The following is a 20480-nucleotide window of genomic DNA, read 5'->3' as shown; positions in this document are numbered from 1 at the left end:
CTCTTTTGGAAAGAAGATTTAGTGACTGGTTGAGGTGAGATAGGCAATGGATATCCACTTGTCCATATCTAGGCCACCAATGGGTCATCTTGCTCCCCTTCACATAATTTTTCATCCTTCACATTTTTTCAAGTAGGTGGGCTACCTTTGGATTAATAAGACTTTTAGGGAACATTTCCATTTGTGAAGACTTCCTCAAAAGTATAATTCATGAACTTTTGATGCAACCCATTAAGACCCCACTAAACTACATTCTGCCCCAACTTGCATTTGAGATGTGAAAATCAGCTTATCATTCTCAAAAGATTGCCTATTGCTGGGTTACAACTGGGCAAATGTCAGCCCAGCAGGATCTGGCTGCAAATTATAGCATAGGCACTTTGAGGAGTCTGCCCTCCTTTGCTCCCGTCTCCCAAATAACCTCCCTCAGCAGGGCCCACCCTGTGACATCACCAGGGGCTTCCCCTGCGTCTCAGGTTTGAAATCTCAGGATCTGGGATGCTCCTGACCTGGCAACCCTACTCTAGACATAGTTTAGAAGAGGTGTGGACTGGCACTGTGAAGTGGCTAAATAATGAAGTGAATTGAGGTGATTTGAAGGTCTTTTCCCTCCGGTCGTGCAAGTGAAATGTCAGTAACCCACCCAGCTAGATCCATAGATCTTACTTTCTCAAAAGTAAGGCTGTGGAAAATGTTGCCTGCAAAATACTGAATGACTCTGGATTGTCTTTTGTTAAAGCACAGCAGAGGAGGATTTCTTTCCCCCCAAAATGAGCTTCATTTGGTGTGGTTTTTAAAAAAATATCCTATATTGCTCCACATTAACAAGCAACAAGAGAGCTGTTCAGAACTCTGTGAGCAATGTTCTAGACAGCTTCACTTTATAAGGCCTATCAGAGGCCTGTAACAGCTTAAACTTCTCAGAGCTATTGTAGGACACAAGCAACCACAGTAATAGAAAGGCTGCAAAGTTGTTGGATTTCCCCCTGAAAAAAGATGTAAAAACAATAATATACATCACATGGACACCTCTTGATTATTTTAAAGTAAGAAAGAGCAAGATAAAATCTGTCCCCCTCATATAGGATTACGGAAAGGGCAGTGAATCCCTTTTACTTCCCACACAAAACACTTCTGGAGCTATGAGACTGCAATTTGGCAGGTTTTATCCGCTCTGGACGGACTCCTGTGCCTGTACATGTCATCCACTTTGGACGAAAGGGGAAATGATAGCTGTTCTTAGATTCTACATTATAATGAACAGGGACAACAAAGTTTCATTTTACACAGAGCAGCTCAGGATCCAAAACACAGATCAAAGCTGAGAGGACAGAGCATCTCTCAAATTGATCAGATTTTTTTTTTTAAATGTACAAATTCAAGTTAAGTCTTGGGGCCTATAAACAAACCAAGTTATATCACCATCAAGACACGGAAAGTCTTATCCTCCATTAATTGTCTATATCCTCTGTAAAATTACCAATTGGTGGCCATCACAGTAAATTGTGTAAATGAATTTTACATAATTTACTATGCACTGTGCAAGGAAGTACTTTCTTTCATCTGTCCTGAATGTCCCACCACTGAGCTTCATTTGATGGTTCTGAGTTCAAGCATTATGAGAGACAGAGAGAAATATCATTTCCCCACACCATTCATAATTGTACAGTCATAACTTGGAAGTCAAATAGCCTACTTCTCAAACGTTTCAGCTCCCAAACGATTGAAACCCAGAAGTGACTGTTCTGGTTTTTGAATGTTCTTTTGGAAGCCAAACGTTTGACGGGGCTTCCACAGCTTCTGTTTGGCTTCAGGAGCTTCCTGCAGCCAATCAGAAGCCACACTTTGGTTTTCGAATGTTTTGGAAGTTGAGCAGACTTCCAGAATGGATTCCGTTCAGCTTCCAAGGTATGACTGTATATCCCTCAGTCATATCCTCACTTGCTTCTCTCTCTCTCTCTCTCTCTCTCTCTCTCTCTCTCTCTCTCTCCCTCTCCCTCTCCCTCTGTTTGTCTGTCTTGCAAACTAAATAAACCCAAACTTTGTAACCTTTGACATTTGGTCCCTGGGCCTAAGACTCCCTTCTCCTGCCTCAGGGAACTTTGGTTGATTTAGCTTTCCCTTCATGCTATGCTCAAAACAAATAGCAAAAGATCGGTTTTGGTGCATATACAGCCTCGTTCCAAAACTCAAATGACTCTCACTAGAAGCAAATGCTCACACAATTTGATGTGCTTATGAATATATATTCTCCTTATTCTCTTCAGTTACTGCTGCCTTTTATTCCATGTTTGATTTTTATAAGTCTGCATTAATAAATATTGCTATCTGGGTGGAGAGATTTCCAAGATATGATAGAGCTCAGATGTCCATTTCATATTGCAAATATTCACTCCGGTTAAGATATATTTCTAGATTAACTAAAGAGGAAGAATTTGCTGTGGCAAGGAGAATCTATTTCCCTACCATGCACCAGGGAAATCATTTCCAGGATGCCTATTATTCTGAGTTTTACCATTATTAATCCACCAGCTTGTCAATGGAACAGTAGCTTTCAGCACCTTTTTTATCAGTGTATCATTACTTCGTCTTAGAAAGGTCTGGGAAGCCAATAAATGAAAAAAAACTAAATGGCTGAATCTCTCAACAGTTATAATTGAACTTTGCTGTAAAATATAAGGTGAATATGTTCTAAAATAGGCTGGGCTGTTAAAAAGTTTAAGCAGGGTAATGCTCAGCAAGCATTATTTCTTCCTCTTCACATCACTACAAGACTTTAAACCGCTGAACTATCTAGAACCTACTGGAGGTTGCCATCTTTTGCTGCAGCTTTGTTTTGTATTTTTCCGTTGTGAACCGCCCTGGAATCTCTGGATGGAGGGCAGTAGAGTGGTACCTCAGGTTAAGTACTTAATTCGTTCCGGAGGTCCGTTCTTAACCTGAAGCACCACTTTAGCTAATGGGGCCTCCTGCTGCCACCGCACCACTAGAGCATGGTTTCTGTTCTTATCCTGAAGCAAAGTTCTCAATCCAAGGTACTATTTCTGGGTTAGCGGAGTCTGTAACCTGAAGCGTATGTAACCCGAGGTACCACTGTATACACATTCAATGAATTAATGATGGTGGTGATGCTCTTGCACATTTTAACTGATTTGTGAGTGGACAACAGTGCAACAGTGAAACCAGTGCTTTTTTTTCTTTAAAAAAATGTTTATGGGTACTCTCATTTTGATTCAAGAAAATCACCATTTTATAGTTCAAATCGGATAGAAAAATACAGTAAATGGACAAAAGTACAAAGAGTCACAAAATGTTTAGAGGTATGTGTCCCCCTGCGTCCCCCCCCAAAAAAAACCCTGAGTAAAACAGTCTCCCTCCTGCCATGTCAACGTATGAAAAGCTGCTCATTATGAGCTTTGCTGGAGCCAGATGGAAAAGCTTCAGAAAACAAATCGTCTTCTTGCAAGTTGTCTTTGTCATGAAGAATCAGATCATTTCACAACACCGACCATATAATGATTTCTTCAAAATGTCAAACCTAGTCCCATAATTTCTAGGAACCCTGAACTTGGGCGCAATGAGATTTCTCTACATGTGATTGTGGTACATGTGGTGATGATGAAGATGATGGTGATATTTTATTGATTGATTTATTGCCCGTCCTTCACCCTAAGATCCCAGGGTGGGTTACAGCATTAAAAACAATATTAAAAACAATGAAAGACAGCTGGATGTGTGAATGAACTCCATTGAAAAAACCCAGGAAGGGACAGTTCACATAATGTAAGTATCTCAAACATCCTACCTTCATGCTTGCCTTTTTGGTTGGTCCCATGATATAGGTGTGCATAGCTGATTGTTTCATGAGGCAGTGTACAGTGGTACCTCAGGTTAAGTACTTAATTCATTCCGGAGGTCCGTACTTAACCTGAAACTGTTCTTAACCTGAAGCACCACTTTAGCTAATGGGGCCTCCTGCTGCTGCCGCACCACTGGAGCACAATTTCTGTTCTCATCCTGAAGCAAAGTGCTTAACCTGAGGTACTATTTCTGGGTTAGCGGAATCTGTAACCTGAAGCGTATGTAATCCGAGGTACCACTGTATGTGATTATCCCTCCCCTCCCGGCAATTTATCATCATAATATGTCAGGCAGATCAGGTTGAGAAATCTGGATGAAAGTTACCAAGTGAGCTTCATGGCTCTGTGGCGATTTGAACCTGAGTCACCCCACTCTTAGGCACTCTTAACAACTACACCACACTTGTTGGACCCTTCTGAGTAGATAGTTGAAGAGTGTAATATGGAATGATCCCTGGCAGTGGCAGATATTCAGTGTGTTCCAGATTTGCGGGGGTCTCTGAAGAAGAGGCCTTCAACGGACCTCCTTCCTTCTTCTTGCTATTTCCCACTTGCTCTGCCCCTGTAGCACATTTTGCCACTTCTCTTCACTCCCTTTGCTGGCTCACACTCTGCCTCTGGGACAGTTGGAGAGAACAAGCCAGTGGATGGGTGGATGGAGTGGATGGATGGATAGAAGCATCAGGGCAAGGGAAGTCTGATGGACAACATTGGGCTCCCAGCCTTGTGTGTGGACCTTGAAAGGTGTCCAACAACGATGCAGAAATATGGACCCACCTTGTAGAAGGTTTCTCCTCAGGATGTGAATGACCAAATGTAATATGGCCACCAATATTCTCAACTAACATTGAGCGAGTCCAGAGAATGGCAATTGTAAGCTATCTCTGGCTGGCTGTCAAACTACTGAAACTCCACCGCACTGGAATGAATGCAGTATCACCCAAATAAGCAAAAGACATGTCAGAACAGGATGTCCTCTCCTTTCCCATTAGAGTGACAGGACTCTAGCAATAACTTACTGAAATAGCAGCAAATTATTATTATTATTATTATTATTATTATTATTATTATTATTATTTGTACCACTCTATACCCATAGATCTCAGAGCGGTCCACAAAACAGGGCAGTTCACAATATAAAGGTTGGAGAAAGTAAAAAAGTTATATCCTCAGCTGCTGCCCCAGAACATTTAGGACCTGGTACCTGAAAATATGAAAAGTGAATTACATGTGTGTATAGCATTGGGGAGGCTCTAACTCAACCACTAGTAAGTTATATTTTAACAGGCCTCATACTCGGATTACTGCTACTATTTATTATAGAGAGAGCAGTGCAGGTGCACAGAGCATTTTACAAGCATATAAAAAGGAATGTTAAAAAGGGAGAGGATCTGCATATTTTTATTTTATATGAATCATCCAGTTAGTGCAGTAAGAACGAAAGGCAGAGAAACTAAGAGGGTGCGACCATTCTGTGCTGGGGCTTTCAAAGTTTAACTTTTAATGTTAAAAACTTCATTTATTTATTTTAAAAAAAAATCATCTGCTGCTTTCCTTGGCATCATAGAATTCACTAAGTTCGTGCGGGGAGAGGTAGTCTTTGAGACTCTGGGCTCCAGGGCTGCATAAGACGTTAGAAGTCAAAATAAGCAGCTTGAACTGAGCCTGATTAACTAATTGGAAGCCTCTGCAGTTGTGCCACAATTGGTGTCACAGGCTCAGGCTGCTTTGTGTTGGGCAACAGCCTGGCTGCCAAATTATGCACCAGCTGCAGTTTTGCAAATGTCTTCAAAGGCAGCTCCACATACAGTTAACTAACCTAGAGGTTTCCAGAGTGTAGACAACAAGAGTTAGGCTATATCTGTCCAGATGGGACACTGTTGGACCACCAGCCAAAACCGGTGGAAGGTAGTCCACACCATTGAAGCCACTTGAGCCTCAAGCAGCAGCGATGGATCTAGAAGGATCAACAAGCAATGCACCTGCTCCTTTAGAGGGGGTGCAACCCCATCCAGAGCAGGACACATCCTGTCCATCCAGTCCAGGGAACCACCAACTAACAATCCACTGTCTTGTATGGGTTGAATTTCAATTTACTGGCTCTCATTCAGTCCATTACTGAGGCAATAGACTGGTGTGGAGCTGCTAATTTTTAGTAAATGTACCAGCAAGAATGCAGAAGTTCTTTGCCACCTCTTAATTATTTTAAGGTTAAAAAAGAAGAGGAAGAGAAATCCCCTCCCCCACTAGCCATGGTTTGTGGTAACCACACTGCAATTCAGGTTTGTCGACATACAACAGGCAAAAAATAGGCTAGTGCTGCCTGTTCACATTCATTTTGTATCTGCTTAGCACTCAGCTCCTCAAGTTCATAAACTTATTCCGATCACCATACTGTGGAAGTCTCTTGAGGCAGAACAACTGTCATAACTGCGGCTTATGTCAATAGCTTTTAAATTCAAATCTTCAGCTTAGAATAGATCCATACAAACTCCATTAGGACAATCAGAGATTTCTGAATAGAAAACCCCTCCTAATGTAAAGATCACTGGCTTCATTCTTACCTATTTGCAAATGCTACCTCAGGTAAGAATGAGAATGTGCCTTTCCCTAACTGCAGACCTTGTGGAAGAAAATATGAGCATGGCAGCTGCTCATTGACTAACTGTCAAATATCTTGATGCTTTATTTTGAAATCTATCAATATTGCATGACATTTTGAAAAGAAGACGCTTTGACAGATTTCTATTAGCAAAGGGAAAGAGAGGAGGTAGGGCTTTTTGTTGACATGACATGACAAAGGCACCCTTTGGCTGCCTCAGTTTATCTCTCAGGAGGGATGTATGTATGCTGATGGCCATTTAATGGATTGCCTTTCTCCTCCAACCTTCACTTCTATAATGCTATGTGACATTTGCTAGCAGGGGATCTGTGTAATGCTTGTTCACAATCAGTAAGGACTGTGCAAAACCTTTCCACTATGCTAATCCTAGCTAAATGAAACTTAGAAGGTCCCTCCAGGGAGACCTACTTTTCTCCATAGCCCAGGCTGACCTAGCCTTAATTATCTCTTAGCACATATATGAACAATCAATGAATTACAGCTAGTAAGTTTGCTTGTAATGAAGCTATGCAAAAAAAAAAAAATCATCGTCTGTGTCTCTGTGTGTCTCTGTGTTTATGAATTTTCATCAATTAATATATCATAAATTGCATGCAAAAATTATGAAAAGGGAGAGAATATTTCAAATACATTTTCATCAGGCAGGTACAGGGTTTTACTTAAAAGTAGCTAAGAGCTGTATCTTTCCTTTCCTATTTGTAAAGATTATTTCCTTTACAAATAATCTTTCAATTGGTCTGCATTCTGCAGCCTTCAATGCCCACATTTCCTCAAAACCTCATGGTGTCCTCGACTGTACTTTCCTATAAGCACAGGAAGACACAGAGACTGCCTACTGTGCTCATTGTTTTTTTTCTTTTCTTTTTGAAATAATCACCATGTGTGTACATAGATGTAGATTGCTGGAGGATCAAGTAGGCCCATTCCCCCATGTGACTCTCTCAATTGTCCATGTCTCAACTATGCTCAACATTCTCATAGTAAAGGATTGTAGATCAGTGGTGGAGTATTTGCTTTAGACACAAGATGTTCCAGGTATAATCTGAAGCATCTCCAGGTAGTGCCTAGGGAACATCTCCCCACTTCTGGAAACTCTGGGGAGAAACTGCCAGTCAGTATGGGTGAGGAATGGGAACCTTAGGCCTGGGAGCTGAATGTGGTCCATGAGCCTCTCTACTAGGCTCTTGTGACTCTTTCCAGCCACCAGTTTCTTTCTTCAGGTCACATCTTTACTAAGCCTTCACAGTTCCTTAAGTGGTTTTGCTTGACTGGAATATGCATTTGGACTATGAGAATGCCTCTTGCATATATGAATGGAAAGGGGTGTGAGTGTGAAGATTTTGGCTTTTGTGTGGCTAGAATGTAGCCTACTTCACAAAATCCATTGCTCTGCCCATGTTTGCCTCTGGCCCCTTGCATCACTGCCATGTGGCCCCCGGAATATTCCACATAAGGTGGAGAACCTATTGATCACCACCAAGGTTGACCCACCGAGGGGTCCAGTTTAGCCCTTCAGCGCCCTTTCCCCCCAACCACACCCACCTGTCAATCAGGGTTTGGTGAAGCAGGCTCCTGCAGAAAGGAAGATTGAACTCTCCTCTCATCAGCTACTGAATGGAGAGTTAAAGCATCCTGGATGCTGCTTCACCAGCCCCTTACCTGCAGGTAACACACTTGTAAAGCACACCCCATCTCGCAGTCCAAGCATCAACTCTGACAGGTGGGCAGGCCTATCAGCCACTTGAAGTCAAATGATGTGTAGATGGGTGGCCCCATCCTCTTGTCAAAGTTGGTCCACAGTATGGGGAGGGCCATAAATATATTGCCTGTTGTACAAAATAGGTTGCCCACCCTTGTCCCAAGGGCATACACCTTTAGGCTGAAAAGGGGTTTCCCAACCTTGGTGCAGACATTACTGAGCTAGATTGACCCATCACCTGACAGTATCAGGGGGCTTCCTACATTTCATATGGCTGCTCAAAGGTCCTTGGTGGACTCTTCAGACATTTGCATGGTTTTTTAAAACGAATACAGTTTTGTATGTCCTGGAAGTTTCTCAAACATATAGAACTTGCTACCTTATTTTTGTTGGTTCCATTTTATGAATAGGCATGGATCATGTGGTGTTCAGTATAATGAAATGGTTTTATGATAGTTTTTTATTGCTACCTTGAGGAAGCAAAGTAGGCTGCTGAGTCCTTCAGCACCCTGATGCCTGCAGGTTAATTTCCATAAGCAGCTTTATGCACATCACTGGAGGAAGTGAAGATGAGAAACCAATTTAATTCATGGCACTATTTAAACCCGTTAAAGTAGTTGTTTACTAGGTTGCTGTTAATGAAAACATTCAGATGTTTTTTATTTAAGATCATCTATGGAGAAGGCCTGCAAAGATTATTGTTTTGTGAGCATAGACCACGTACTGAGCCTACCTGTCTGGAGAACTGTTCTACAACATTTAATAATAAGCAAATGAGTACTCAAAATTACTCAGACACAACTGCTGAAATTGTTGTAAGTACATATTATTTAGCTCACACTATGCAAAATCCCCTGGTGATTATTTATGTAGATGTGCAACATCTGTGTGATTGCACCAATGTATGATAGAGGGATTATTAGTGGATATTGGGTAAAAAAGAAAAAGGGATAACTTTAAAAATTCAGGTGTCATTATTAACGGATTACTGATCACTTGGTCCTTTTTAAAAGGAAGGTTAATGCAAAGCATTTCAAGGAAATCAATGGATACTATTATGTAGAACATTTTGACATCTTACATCATTTGTGAATCTGTCCTTAGAATTTCTTGGGTTACAGCTTCTTGGAATATCTTGACAATGACTCACACCCAATTCATTTAATCCAGGGATCTCCAGACCTATCTCTGAAAGTCACAGAGGCACTTAGCATCTTTCCAGGAAGATAAAGGTAATGCAGTTGATTATCATGATGAGTCTATGATTTTAAGATACAGGGATGAGTCAAGATATTGATCTAAATGGATTCTTACATTTTTCTGATAACAGAAAAATCCATGAGTGGCAAGCCTCCAGTGCTCCCACCTTTGCTAAGAAAAAAACCACTTGATATCAGGGTTAGAGCTGGCAAGAAACCTTGAGCTGACCAAGAAACTGTGAAACTACATAACTGAAACAACCCATTAGGAAGCAACAGAACTGGATTGAAAACGATCAGTTATTTTGAGTTGTTCCTAGTAAGGGTTTGCTTAGCTATTCTCCCCACCCCCATGGTATTGTAGCAGTAGTACTGTCCTTGCCTGCATTTGCCTTCTTCAACCCTGTTTCCTCTGGGTGTTTGGGATCCCAGTTCCAGTCTGCCACAGCCAATGTAGCAGTGATGGCTGAGGCTACTAGGAGCAGGGCATCAGGGTGCCTCTGGGTGGCCTATTTATTGAGCATTCATCCTGATTTGTTTGCACAGAGGTTATGCAATTTCCCATCCATCAAATGTTATCACACTTTCTAGTGGTGTTTGTTGTGCAAGAGCACTATAGCAAACTGACACACTTTAATGGCATAAACCTAAATTTGCCAATATGTGATTGAATCTCTTCTGCAAAATCATGATTGTCTGGAGAGGACCCAGGATGAGGAAGCTGACCAAATGTAACTCATGCTAAAACTGAATAGAGGATAATTGCTAAAACACCGAAGGCCCTACAGCTCAGCTCAGGGAAAGTCAGACTGCTTACATTTCTCCTTGAGACCGGTGTAGTGGTATATGAAGTGAATAAGCAATAGCAATCCAGCTAGACTTCTCTACAAGTTTCTGGAGTAGACGATGAGCTAGATGAGGACTAATGAATTGAATATCATTCCATATGAGACAAAGGTACTTGTAGTGATGGCGAATAGCCTGTCCCTCCAAAGAATACAGTGTCCAGTTTATTCCACAGTCCCTTAAGTATCAGGTTCACAGACTGTTTGTTTCAGTTTTGCTGCTAAATCCTCAAGAAGCATGAAGCAGCTTCCAGGCTTTCTACCAGCTTCAGCTGACTCACGAGATGCACCATTTCTTAGACTCATCCAGCCTGGATTACTGCAACCTGCGGTATGTGGGGCTGCACTTAGAAATGGTCCAGAAATCTCAGCTGGTTTAAAACACAATGGCCAGACTACCTGAGACTGACTTCTGCAAACATACTAGGAGCTTAAAAAAATTCACTGGTTACCATTTTTAAAGATATTTGAAGAAGGCTCTTCTCCAGGTGCCAGATTGTGAAGATGCCCAAATTATGAGATTTCCTCTGAGCAATATTTGCCAGGAACCTTCGTTACTCACTTTTGACCACCTGACAAACACTCACTGGTCTTGCAAGTAATTCATTGCACTAAACAGCTTTTATTGTTTGGGTTTTTCTCCCCGAATTTACCAGTTTTCTTGGGGGCTTTTATATTTTGTCTTTTACTTTCAATAGGTTTTTTTTTAAGAGTTCTCATTGTTTTATTTCAGATACACTGTTGTTAGCACGTTGGGGATTTAGCAGTATCATAGGATATAAATAAGATGCTGAAACTAAGGAACAAAGAAAAGGTGGCATCACAAACATTCTGGGAGGCTGTTTGAAGCATACAGGACAACAAGGGACAAAGAGCAGTGTTTTGGGGGCAATGGGAGAACTTTGAATGGCTATATTCCTTGCCAAATGCAAGGTGGTTCTTTTAAAATGAGATTCAGAAGCAATACAAAACACAAGGGAGTGAGAAGAAAGATTTTATTCTAAACAGCAATCAATATATACATACCAAGCAAGCACTTTAATCTGTCACTTGGAAGCCCTCAAGAAGTGGCAAAGTGACTCCCCCAGGTAGCCTCAGTTTGCACGGCCCCATGGCCGTAAGTCTATGCACAAGCTTCTCTCAGTTCTGCTCCAAACCATCCAATTTATAGATAGTTAGATAGCTAGCCTGTGTTGCTTGCCCAGCTGACTAAGTGCAGATCATTCATTACTGGCTACGTGCAGACTATTCATTAGCCACCCCCTCCCAATGCCTTACTTTCTCAAAACAATGTCCAGCATCAGAGAAGGTACTCATCACTATCTCTCCCTCCTAACTGATTAAGACATTATAGGCTGTTCACATGCCATTGAAGAACAGTTGCACTTCCTGGTGCAACTGGACTTCTCCGCGACCCTTCCCCTCTGCAGGGAGGTGGGACCAATTCGGATGGTCCGCCCCCGCCACTTAATGGATCCAAATGGTTTCCAGAGAGTGGTAGGGGATGCTTTATCCCATGTTGATGGCCATTCAGCTGATTCCCTGGTGGCCCGCTGGAATGCGGAGTTAACCAGGGCTATCGACTGTCTGGCTCCGAAGCGCCCTCTCCGATTGCATGGAGCCCGGACAGCCCCGTGGTTTTCTTCGGAGCTGAGGGCGATGAAACAATCGCTGAGACGGCTAGAGCGTCGGTGGCAGAAAACTCACTCCGAATCTGACCGAACACAGGTTAGAGCTCAGCGTCGAGCCTACCAAGTGGCGATAGCGACGGCGAAGAAGACTTTCTTCACCGCCTCTATTGCATCTGCAGAAAATAGTAGCAGGAGACTCTTTCAGGTGGTCCGCAATTTAACGGAACCACCTTTACCATCGGGGCCTTGTAAAGACCCCAAGATCTCCTGCAACGATTTTGCAAAGTTTTTGGCAGATAAAATCACTCATATTCGGAAGGAGCTAGACACCACCGTGGGAGCAGGGCTGGGGCGGGAGAGTGCTAGAGCCCTGTCTGGTCAAGTTGCATGGAATCAATTTCAATCCGTTACCCCCGAGGATGTGGACAGGCTGTTTGGACGAGTGAAACCAACCACCTGTCTCCTTGATCCTTGCCCATCCTGGCTTATAAAAGCTAGCCGGGAAGGGCTGGGCGATGGGCTCTGCGGGGTGGTGAATGCTTCCCTCTGTGAGGGAACATTCCCAGATCCGCTGAAAGAGGCGGTCATTAAACCGCTTCTTAAAAAACCATCTTTAGACCCGGCCAGTATGGCCAACTATCGCCCAGTCTCAAATCTTCCATTCTTGGGCAAGGTGATTGAGTGTGTGGTTGCTGAACAACTCCAGGCACGCCTGGAGGATGCGGACCATTTGGATCCCTTCCAATCAGGGTTCAGGCCTCATCATGGGACTGAAACTGCCTTGGTCGCACTGGTTGATGATCTCCGGCGAGCTAGGGACAAAGGTGAGAGTTGTTTCCTAGTTCTGCTGGATCTCTCAGCGGCCTTTGATACAATCGACCATAACATCCTTCTGGACCGTCTAGAGGGGTTGGGAGCTGGGGGCACTGTTATACAGTGGTTTCGCTCCTTTCTCCTGGGCCGTGTTCAGAAAGTGGTGGTGGGGGATGAGTGTTCAGACCCTTGGGCCCTCACTTGTGGGGTGCCTCAGGGTTCCGTCCTCTCCCCCATGCTTTTTAACATCTATATGAAGCTGCTGGGAGAGATCATCAGGGGGTTTGGACTGGGTGTCCATCAATATGCAGATGATACCCAGCTCTACCTTTCTTTCAAATCAGAACCAGTGAAGGCGGTGAAGGTCCTGTGTGAGTGCCTGGAGGCGGTTGGAGGATGGATGGCGGCTAATGGATTGAAGTTGAATCCTGACAAGACAGAAGTACTGTTTTTGGGGGACAGGGGGCGGGCTGGTGTGGAGGACTCCCTGGTCCTGAATAGGGTAACTGTGCCCCTGAAGGACCAGGTGCGTAGCCTGGGAGTCATTTTGGACTCACAGCTGTCCATGGAGGCACAGGTCAATTCTGTATCCAGGGCAGCTGTCTACCAACTCCACCTGGTACGCAGGCTGAGACCCTACCTGCCCGCTGACTGTCTGGCCAGAGTGGTGCATGCTCTAGTTATCTCCCGCTTGGACTACTGCAATGCGCTCTACGTGGGGCTACCTTTGAAGGTGACTCGGAAACTACAGCTAATCCAGAATGCGGCAGCTAGACTGGTGACTGGGGGCGGCCGCCGAGACCACATAACACCGGTCTTGAAAGACCTACATTGGCTCCCAGTACGTTTCCGAGCACAATTCAAAGTGCTGGTGTTGACCTTTAAAGCCCTAAACGGCTTCGGCCCAGTATACCTGAAGGAGCGTCTCCACCCCCATCGTTCTGCCCGGACACTGAGGTCCAGCGCCGAGGGCCTTCTGGCGGTTCCCTCATTGCGAGAAGCGAAGCTACAGGGAACCAGGCAGAGGGCCTTTTCGGTGGTGGCGCCCGCCCTGTGGAATGCCCTCCCATCGGATGTCAAGGTGATGGACAACTACCTGACATTCAGAAGACATCTTAAGGCGGCCCTATTCAGGGAAGCTTTTAATGTATGATATTTTAGTGTTTTTTGGTTTCTGTGGAAGCCGCCCAGAGTGGCTGGGGAAACCCAGCCAGATGGGCGGGGTACAAATAAATTATTATTATTATTATTATTATTATTATTATTATTATTATTATGAGAAAAGGAGAGGGGGAAGGAACAGAGGCAGGAAGAGGGCAACCATGTCAGATCACTAACTCCTCAAAATACAATTTATCTTCTGGATAGATTGCCCATACACTATAGCTGAAAAAGAAAGGGATGCAGGTAACAAGGCCGTACAGGGCAAGAACATAAAACATGTAGGCTAAGGCAGCCTTCTATATTCCTGAGTGAGGACATTGGTCCAGTTAGTTCAGTCTTGTCTCTGGTCATTGCCTTACATGCTTGTGATGTGGGCTTAGACCACAGAGCAGGGCATATAACCTGCACGCATAATGCTGTCACGGTCTGAGCTAGTTCTTCTGACAATGTAACATTGTCAATGGGATTGTTGTTGCTTAATAAACATTTTGTATTCCACATCCTAATAATTTTAAATGTCAATACTACATATTTTGAGAAATTATTTAAGCCATTTTTCGTAATGAATAAGGGAACTGGGGGCCATGAAAGTCAAGGCAATTTCCCTTTCCTGTCATTCATGAAAGAAATCCATTTAGTACGAGTCTCCCATTGTAGAGGTTTAATATATCATTTGACCTGGAAAATACTCCCTATCTCAAACAACAACATAAATGCTTGTAAAAATTCAATACCATATTAGCTGTGAAGTTAACACAAATCCACGCAGAACAAACAAACATGCCAGATGGAGCAGGAGAGAAGAAAGGCAATTGCAGGAGATCAGCATTGCTTGATAAAGGTGGCACTTCTAAGTCAGAAAATTAATCTTTGTGTTTACAGCTAATACATTCAGCTTTGGAAGAAAAGAAAGAATTTGAAATATTATTCAGTGTGTGTGTGTGTGTGTGTGTGTGTGTGTGGTGAAGTCATATTGTCAAAAGAAACAATAAGATCTTTGTAAAGAAAAGGATTTCAGACTAATAAAAAATGTTTTCACTACAAGTTGTTTTCTATGGTAATTTTCTCAGCCCAAATTAAACAAGCAGGCCTTATCAAGGTAACCCAAAGATTTATCATTGTTCCAAGAAAATGATACACAGATCCAGATGAGACAATAATTTTAACTGGTCTGATACGAACTTGAGATAGCTCTGGCCTTTGTATATACAGTAGGGGTTGGTGCATTGAAATTCTCCAAAATCTGCAATGCAGTTCTCCAGCCAAAGAGTGTGGGAAAATGCATATATTGTCAAAGCTTATTCCCAAAAAAACACGTTAAGGAAAAGAACATACAATGACGCATAATGTGCACTAAATGCTGATTTTTCCATTAACTTTTCTTAATACAAATTGATGAAAATATGTGGCAAACTAAATTTAAGATTGGAAAGAGAAGAAACTGAATTGACACATTCATCCACCCCTAAGAGCAAGTCAGCAGCGCAAGGAAGGAAGAGAAAAGTACAGTAATGGGGTACCAACTTGAATAAAATATTGTGGGAGCCCAAGTAAATCCCACCCCACATAATCGATCACATGATACAGTGCGCACACCATTTGAATGGGAATGCCCACCATCTTTGTGGAGGCCCAGCCCCCTCAAATATTTAATTTTACAGCAGTGGCGTAGCGTGGGGGGTGCAGGGGGGGCCGGCCGCACCGGGCGCAACATCTGGGGGTTAGGGTTAGGGGGCGCAAATCCACGGGTTAGGGGGTGCAAATTACTTGCCTTGCCCCGGGTGCTGACAACCCACGCTACGCCACTGTTTTACAGCACCTAGGAATTGGCCCCAATGTACAGTAAGGACATTTTTCCCAAGGATCCCATCGAAACCTAGACCTGACACTGGGCTGCCCCTACCTGTAGACCTGAGTGCACACCCCATAACTTGTAGAGATGTTGGTGATTGCACTGGCTGTGAACTGACAGCTCCAGTAACTGAGAAAACATAAATTACAACTGCCTCTTTTTGCGAACTCTCAACCAGCAAACTATGTTCTTCACATGAATGTGAAATTAGTGTTGAGTGGGACAACCTGAAAATGGGGGGAGGGGAGATGTTTGACTTAGCTTTGAAATGCCTTGTTATGTAAGGTGTCTTTAGCTTCTTAGCACCAAAGAGTACTGGAAACTTCTTTGCTGCAGTGCTGCCTAATAGCTGTCTGAGACAGCATAGAATTAGATATTGATTGAATTCTATATGGCTACTGAGTAGCACCCACTGTAGCAAAGTCTGTCAAATGCGCTGAATGTAAGAGAGGCCTCTATCTTGGTCATTTTGATCAGTGACAATGTGAATGTCATGAAAATCCACTTCCCCATTATAATGCTGTCACTTTCCAAGGCTATAGCTTTCTTTCCATTATCTTCAGCAAGAAACCTTTTCAGAGATGGTTAATAGTGCAATTCCTCTAGAGTTACCCTATCTCCGGTATCTTCATTTGCGAACAAGTGAGGGGGGGCACTGCATTGTGAAAGTACCGTGCTTAAGCTTTAATCTCTGTTACTCTTTAATCTTCTGTTGTGCCATCGAAAAGGGACGCTTGTGTGGCTTGCAGCACCTGCATGCTGATTGCAAATTAATCTTGTGCATTTCAAACAAAAAGTCTGCATTAGCAAATATGATCCCTGTTCAGATACAAAGTTCCTCTTTGGGTAAGCTGAGCTAGTCAGTCACTATCTCTCAGCCTTATCTGTCTCACAGGATTGTTATGATGTGATAGAAACATATACAATAAATAAGAAATAATCAAATTGTTTTGGAGCATGAATAAAACCCTATTTCAAAGGAATAGACAGTTCCACACACAATAATTGTGTGGATAAATTATTTACTACAAAAATTTCATACTAGGTGTGGGTGGTGTCTGCTTCAGCCTACAGGAAGGAGATACAAAGCATCATCTCCATTCTGCAATTAGCTGTAGGAAAAAAGCTGGTACCAACGAAAACTTTCCACTAAAGAAAAATTGGCTAAGTGGCACAGCTGAGGAAGAAAAGGGTTAAACTTCCTCTCCCCACACACTGTAGTCTTTAGTAATGCCCTAAGAACAACACTGCTATCAAGAATTTTACTCATTTTAATAGGACTATAAACATATCTAACAATTTTTGGGGCTGGGACTCTGTTCTTTGGAAAAGAATGCTGCCATTTTGAAAATGGAAAGTACAACAGTAGCATTCTCAGTAGGTTACTCTTCACCAAGAATCACCATTCAAACTGCTATGATAATAAGATGAAATCACCAACCCAGCAGTCTAGCTTTAGTATTCATGAAGTGGTCCTCAAACTAAATAATCATTGTTGACTTTGCATTTCTATTTTAAATACATAGAACACCTGTAAACTTTTCTTATATAAAACAGCAGGTGCCTTTATTTTATGGAAAAACTCAGAACATGCACACCAAGCTTTCTGCTCTGCTTGACTTTTTGAACAATCTGAGCATCTGAATGAAAGCCTGTACTTCTTTATAATGTCTGTTTTTTGTTACAGCTGGCTAGAAACATGCAGAGATTATACTTTGATATGTAAATCTTGACTGTGAAAGTGCACTTATTTATTATTCCTCAACACTAAGGGACTTCTTGTGTTTCTCAATCCCCAAACCATCACTAAAGTTCAGGAAATATGAGGCTTAGTATATGCCACAATGTAGTGGCAGCTGGATGCATCTCACTTCACAGGGTGGAGCTGCTACATTAGCTTCCTGGCAGGTGGGTCGCTGTTAGCTACTGGAGGGTGCAGTGACAGGAAGGTCAGTGCAGTAAAAATACATCTGCAGAGCCAATCCAACAGTCCTGTGGGTGCATTTCCACCATGCTGACCTCCCCACTGCTTCACTCTCCCTCCCTCCCCCCCCCCATATCAAGGAAGCAACTTTAGCAGCTCTGCTCCATCGGTGAGCTACTTCTGAATGTAGCTTCTGACCCTTGCATTTTTAAAATCTGTTAAGCGTAAGTTAAAAGCTGGTTATCTCAATGACTGCTGTGAGCATGATTTCTTGGGTGGAAAAGTGGCATACTGAACCTTCCTTGGGAGAGCGTTCCACAAATAGAGAGCCACTACAGAAAAGGCCTGTTCTCGTGTTGCCACCCTCTGGACCTCATGTGGAGGAGGCATACAAAGAAGGGCCTCAGATGATGAACGCAGAGTTATATGGGGAGAGGTGGTTCTTGAAGCCTTGCTGTCTAGAAGACTGTTTGGATGAATCATTCAGAGGGTGAGCCTTTAGACTTGACTCCCTACTCAACCTATAAAGTTCCATGCCAGTACTGAGAAAGCATGTGCCTGCTTCCACAGTTGCAGGAATGTTGTCCATGGTCCTGAAATCTGAGAAATTGCACCTTTGACTCTCTAGGTCCCAAATCTTGCTTTGGTACTAGGTCAGCTCTGGAACTCTGGACTTGCCTTTCTCCACTTTGCTTGGGTGGTCACATCCTTTTGGTGATGGAGATCATGATGGAACATGACAGATGGTTTACTCATATCTACATCCTTCACAGTCCAATTTTGGAGGTTATGCTTTCATCCCCAGATGTCCTGAACAAGAAGCTTACCTTAAGTCCATTCCAACTCTGTCATTCTAGTGATCTTGAAACAGCCAGTTTATAAAATAATATCACTTCCATTGCCAGTGAATGGAGCATCATAGAAATACGAAAGAGAGCCAAAATTTTGTCTTGTATATTTACAGGTTTTTGATGCCTAACAGAAGGAGAACAAAAGAAAAATTACCAACCAGGTACTCAGCACACTGCTGTGCTCTAGTAAAAATGTCTGCCTGAAGATTTATTAACAGGATATTTTCTCAGGGATACCTCAGGACATGCACAAGAACATATGCTGCAATCATTTATGGGAAGCACACTTGGCTTAAAAAATAAAACTGTTTAGTTGTGAATCAGTTTTCTTTCCTTAAGGAAATTATGGATTGTTTGTAATATATGTCAGCAGGGATTGAGATTTGCACATGCAGAGTAATTAAAATAGGTGACATTCAGTATCAAGAACAGAAGTGTGGAAACCTTGGGAAGCCATTTAAATTCAACACATTCTGGAAACATCAGTGGAAATGTAGGCATTTTTGTGCTACTTGAGTGGTTGCTGGTATGGCTGATTTTGTTCCTCTCCAAGCAGGTATTTGTAAAGAGTGGAGTAAAAAGCGAGGTGCTTAATGCAAATGAAATATCTATACATGAAGGTAGCACATTGCATTGTACTAAAGATGGGTGAACTCTCCCCAGACTTACTCAAATGTGAACCAGTTTGTCTCCAAACAAAACAGAAGCAAAATGGCTCATTTCCCAAGCCATTCTGAAGGGCTCAAAGCACCCTTCCCAACCTTCCCCTTACTTATTTGCAAGCAGTATAGCAACAGCAGGGAGAAGGAAGATTTTGTACCTTCTCCCTCCCTCTCCATTATCCGGAAATCCTTTGTACGGTATCAGGACAGGAAGAGCAGTCGTGCCTGGGACTTGAAGTGTTTTCAATGGTTTCTGCCAATGCCCTTTTGGTCCTGATGAGCTGAAGAGCATTTCATGACAACATAGGGGGAGGATGAATGAGGGAGGAAAACTTCCATTCTCCCCAGTCTCTCGTACATAAGAAAGGAGCAGCTCTTTGCTTCTGCCACTATCTGCAATGTGAAGCTGCTAAATTAAAAAACATGATGAGGTTCAATGCTATCAGCTTCAATGCCACTCTGGGCAGCTCCCAACAGAATATTAAACAGAATAAGACTTCAAACATTAAAAACTTCCCTAAGCAGGGTTGCCTTCAGATATCTTTTAAAAGTCAGGTAGTTGTTTATTTCCTTGACATATGGTGGGAGGGCGTTCCAAAGGGCAGGCACCACCACTGAGAAGGCCCTCTGCCTGGTTCCCTGTAACCTCACTTCTCACAGTGAGGGAACCACCAGAAGGCCCTTGGCACTGGACCTCAGTGTCCGGGCTGAGTGATGGGGGTGGAGATGCTCCTTCAGGTATACTGGGCTGAGGCCATTTAGGGCTTTAAAGGTCAGCACCAATACTTTTAATTGTGCTCGGAAACGTACTGGGAACCAATGTAGGTCTTTCAGGACCAGTGTTATATGGTCTTGGTAGCCACTCCCAGTCACCAGTCTTGCTGCTGCATTCTGGATTAATTACAGTTTCCAGGTCACCTTCAAAGGTAGCCCCACCTAGAGCACATTGCAGTAGTCCAAGCGGGAGATAACCAGAGCATGCACCACTCTGGTGAGACAAGTAGGATCTCAGCCTGCATACCAGAGGGAGCTGGTAGACAGCTGCCCTGGACACAGAGGATAGATGCTAACTGGCTTCGCATTGTCAATGCCATGATGTCTGTGTTATCAGCATTTGTTTTGTGAATCACTGCTATTTTCTGCAATCCTCTGAAACTAATGCAGTTTCTGCCCTATTGCTTAGAGGGTGAGTAGCAACTACTGATGAACTCCTTGGCAAATGGAAAGGTGCATTCTAAGCCAGGAAGGTAAAGATGACTGCAGAGCGATGCAGAGAAGCCAGAATTGCTAACACAATTCTGTGTGGCACTAGCTGTGTGAGAGTTCAGAGGATTTCATATTCTTTTAAACAAATAAA

The 20480-nt window shown here is 43.0% G+C and overlaps 1 protein-coding gene across 1 annotated transcript in view; it reads left to right on the top strand.

Moving 5' to 3' along the window:
• Window positions 1–20480, top strand: part of FANCF (FA complementation group F) — a 315286-nt gene that overhangs the window by 124810 nt on the left and 169996 nt on the right. The gene's annotated exons all lie outside the window — the stretch shown is intronic.

Source organism: Podarcis bocagei (assembly GCF_964188305.1).
Source record: "Podarcis bocagei genome assembly, chromosome: 1".
In the NCBI taxonomy this organism is placed as follows: Eukaryota; Metazoa; Chordata; class Lepidosauria; order Squamata; family Lacertidae; genus Podarcis; species Podarcis bocagei.
This window is presented reverse-complemented; position numbering and strand designations above follow the sequence as displayed.